We start from the raw sequence: 5,056 nt of genomic DNA, 5'->3' as shown, positions 1-5,056 counted from the left end.
AAATCAATAAGAAAATGGGAGCTCTAATTTGGGAGTCTGAATTAGGATCAGAAGTTCCTATACAAACATTGCGCACTCACGTCGCCATTTTGTATTGATTACTGCAGCTGTGCACTGGATTCATTCACTAATACAAACTACAACTCACAAACACTTCAGAGTTAGGCTCCACCATCAGAATGTGTACTTAAACTTATAAAGATCACATGGATATTATTCAGTGAGTTGATTCACCAAAACTAACCTGTTAAACAGGAGGAAAAATCACACAGAACGTTTCAGATGCTTACAGACTGGTCGCTCTCATCACAATGACGAGAAGCTTCCGGTCTGCAGGTGATCGCATTCAATTGGGAAGAAACGCCCTACTGCCCCCTACTGACCAATGCGAATAGTAATAAATGTGGAATGACAGCTCCAAAAACGAATTCAAACCGTAAAATAAAATAAATAAATCAACACAAAAATGTGACACATTATGGGTGGGTCACAGAAGCAGCGTACTGGGCGTGGGACGTAAGCTCTAACATAAAAGCTTAAAACCCCTATCATGATTCTCTGCGGGAGGACTTCCTGGACAAACTGTACTAATACTGACTCGCTCTCCATCTTTTCTCCATTTCTATATGCCATCATTCTTGTCAACATCTTGACAGTTCCCCCTTTTATTTGTCTTTTCAATTCTTCTAAATTTTCACCTCTTGGAATTCCTGTCACTACTCCTCTTGCCCCCTTTCCTTCTCCCACTTCCATTTTTTCCTTTATTATCTTATTGCACAGTTTTTGCAACCGCATTGCTTTACTTTTTTGCTCTCCATTTTTGCATTTAATCAAAAGTCGCCCGTCCCTAAACACCTTCGCTATCTCCACCTCTCCGATGTCCTTCTTTAACCCCTTAACTAGTGTCATTAAACTTATGTCATTCATGTCTTGACTTGATTTCAATGTATATATAATCCTATGATTATCTTCCATAGTCTTTTTCCTTTTTTCTACTTCTTCATCTTCTTCATGGGCTCTTTTAGCACTCCACTTTCCTTCATGTCCTCCACTCCCCTTCTTTCCTTTCTCCCCTCTAGTCCTATCCACGTCCATACCTTCCTCATACATCCTCACTATCCCCTCTAGTCCTATCCACGTCCATACCTTCCTCATACATCCTCACTATCCCCTCTAGTCCTATCCACGTCCATACCTTCCTCATACATCCCCTCACTATCCCCTCTAGTCCTATCCACGTCCATACCTTCCTCATACATCCTCACTATCCCCTCTAGTCCTATCCACGTCCGTACCTTCCTCATACATCCCCTCACTATCCCCTCTAGTCCTATCCACGTCCATACCTTCCTCATACATCCCCTTACTATCCCCTCTAGTCCTATCCACGTCCATACCTTCCTCATACATCCCCTTACTATCCCCTCTAGTCCTATCCACGTCCATACCTTCCTCATACATCCTCACTATCCCCTCTAGTCCTATCCACGTCCACACCTTCCTCATACATCCCCTCACTATCCCCTCTAGTCCTATCCACGTCCACACCTTCCTCATACATCCCCTCACTATCCCCTCTAGTCCTATCCACGTCCATACCTTCCTCATACATCCTCACTATCCCCTCTAGTCCTATCCACGTCCATACCTTCCTCATACATCCCCTCACTATCCCCTCTAGTCCTATCCACGTCCACACCTTCCTCATACATCCCCTCACTATCCCCTCTAGTCCTATCCACGTCCATACCTTCCTCATACATCCTCACTATCCCCTCTAGTCCTATCCACGTCCATACCTTCCTCATACATCCTCACTATCCCCTCTAGTCCTATCCACGTCCACACCTTCCTCATACATCCCCTCACTATCCCCTCTAGTCCTATCCACGTCCATACCTTCCTCATACATCCCCTCACTATCCCCTCTAGTCCTATCCACGTCCATACCTTCCTCATACATCCCCTCACTATCCCCTCTAGTCCTATCCACGTCCACACCTTCCTCATACATCCCCTTACTATCCCCTCTAGTCCTATCCACGTCCATACCTTCCTCATATATCCCCTCACTATCCCCTCTAGTCCTATCCACGTCCATACCTTCCTCATACATCCTCACTATCCCCTCTAGTCCTATCCACGTCCACACCTTCCTCATACATCCCCTCACTATCCCCTCTAGTCCTATCCACGTCCATACCTTCCTCATACATCCCCTCACTATCCCCTCTAGTCCTATCCACGTCCACACCTTCCTCATACATCCCCTCACTATCCCCTCTAGTCCTATCCACGTCCATACCTTCCTCATACATCCCCTCACTATCCCCTCTAGTCCTATCCACGTCCATACCTTCCTCATACATCCCCTCACTATCCCCTCTAGTCCTATCCACGTCCATACCTTCCTCATACATCCCCTCACTATCCCCTCTAGTCCTATCCACGTCCATACCTTCCTCATACATCCCCTCACTATCCCCTCTAGTCCTATCCACGTCCATACCTTCCTCATACATCCTCACTATCCCCTCTAGTCCTATCCACGTCCACACCTTCCTCATACATCCCCTCACTATCCCCTCTAGTCCTATCCACGTCCATACCTTCCTCATACATCCCCTCACTATCCCCTCTAGTCCTATCCACGTCCATACCTTCCTCATACATCCCCTCACTATCCCCTCTAGTCCTATCCACGTCCATACCTTCCTCATACATCCCCTCACTATCCCCTCTAGTCCTATCCACGTCCATACCTTCCTCATACATCCCCTCACTATCCCCTCTAGTCCTATCCACGTCCATACCTTCCTCATACATCCTCACTATCCCCTCTAGTCCTATCCACGTCCATACCTTCCTCATACATCCTCACTATCCCCTCTAGTCCTATCCACGTCCATACCTTCCTCATACATCCTCACTATCCCCTCTAGTCCTATCCACGTCCATACCTTCCTCATACATCCTCACTATCCCCTCTAGTCCTATCCACGTCCATACCTTCCTCATACATCCTCACTATCCCCTCTAGTCCTATCCACGTCCACACCTTCCTCATACATCCCCTCACTATCCCCTCTAGTCCTATCCACGTCCATACCTTCCTCATACATCCTCACTATCCCCTCTAGTCCTATCCACGTCCACACCTTCCTCATACATCCCCTCACTATCCCCTCTAGTCCTATCCACGTCCATACCTTCCTCATACATCCCCTCACTATCCCCTCTAGTCCTATCCACGTCCATACCTTCCTCATACATCCCCTCACTATCCCCTCTAGTCCTATCCACGTCCATACCTTCCTCATACATCCCCTCACTATCCCCTCTAGTCCTATCCACGTCCATACCTTCCTCATACATCCCCTCACTATCCCCTCTAGTCCTATCCACGTCCATACCTTCCTCATACATCCTCACTATCCCCTCTAGTCCTATCCACGTCCATACCTTCCTCATACATCCTCACTATCCCCTCTAGTCCTATCCACGTCCATACCTTCCTCATACATCCTCACTATCCCCTCTAGTCCTATCCACGTCCATACCTTCCTCATACATCCCCTCACTATCCCCTCTAGTCCTATCCACGTCCATACCTTCCTCATACATCCCCTCACTATCCCCTCTAGTCCTATCCACGTCCATACCTTCCTCATACATCCTCACTATCCCCTCTAGTCCTATCCACGTCCATACCTTCCTCATACATCCCCTCACTATCCCCTCTAGTCCTATCCACGTCCATACCTTCCTCATATATCCTCACTATCCCCTCTAGTCCTATCCACGTCCATACCTTCCTCATACATCCCCTCACTATCCCCTCTAGTCCTATCCACGTCCATACCTTCCTCATACATCCCCTCACTATCCCCTCTAGTCCTATCCACGTCCATACCTTCCTCATACATCCCCTCACTATCCCCTCTAGTCCTATCCACGTCCATACCTTCCTCATACATCCCCTCACTATCCCCTCTAGTCCTATCCACGTCCATACCTTCCTCATACATCCTCACTATCCCCTCTAGTCCTATCCACGTCCACACCTTCCTCATACATCCCCTCACTATCCCCTCTAGTCCTATCCACGTCCATACCTTCCTCATACATCCTCACTATCCCCTCTAGTCCTATCCACGTCCACACCTTCCTCATACATCCCCTCACTATCCCCTCTAGTCCTATCCACGTCCATACCTTCCTCATACATCCTCACTATCCCCTCTAGTCCTATCCACGTCCATACCTTCCTCATACATCCCCTCACTATCCCCTCTAGTCCTATCCACGTCCATACCTTCCTCATACATCCCCTCACTATCCCCTCTAGTCCTATCCACGTCCATACCTTCCTCATACATCCTCACTATCCCCTCTAGTCCTATCCACGTCCATACCTTCCTCATACATCCCCTCACTATCCCCTCTAGTCCTATCCACGTCCATACCTTCCTCATATATCCTCACTATCCCCTCTAGTCCTATCCACGTCCATACCTTCCTCATACATCCCCTCACTATCCCCTCTAGTCCTATCCACGTCCATACCTTCCTCATACATCCCCTCACTATCCCCTCTAGTCCTATCCACGTCCATACCTTCCTCATACATCCCCTCACTATCCCCTCTAGTCCTATCCACGTCCATACCTTCCTCATACATCCCCTCACTATCCCCTCTAGTCCTATCCACGTCCATACCTTCCTCATACATCCTCACTATCCCCTCTAGTCCTATCCACGTCCACACCTTCCTCATACATCCCCTCACTATCCCCTCTAGTCCTATCCACGTCCATACCTTCCTCATACATCCCCTCACTATCCCCTCTAGTCCTATCCACGTCCATACCTTCCTCATACATCCCCTCACTATCCCCTCTAGTCCTATCCACGTCCATACCTTCCTCATACATCCCCTCACTATCCCCTCTAGTCCTATCCACGTCCATACCTTCCTCATACATCCTCACTATCCCCTCTAGTCCTATCCACGTCCATACCTTCCTCATACATCCTCACTATCCCCTCTAGTCCT

The sequence above is a fragment of the Entelurus aequoreus genome, linkage group LG06 (genome assembly GCF_033978785.1).
Source record: "Entelurus aequoreus isolate RoL-2023_Sb linkage group LG06, RoL_Eaeq_v1.1, whole genome shotgun sequence".
In the NCBI taxonomy this organism is placed as follows: Eukaryota; Metazoa; Chordata; class Actinopteri; order Syngnathiformes; family Syngnathidae; genus Entelurus; species Entelurus aequoreus.
The sequence above is the reverse complement of the archived record's forward strand: the minus strand, read 5'-3'. Positions refer to the sequence as shown.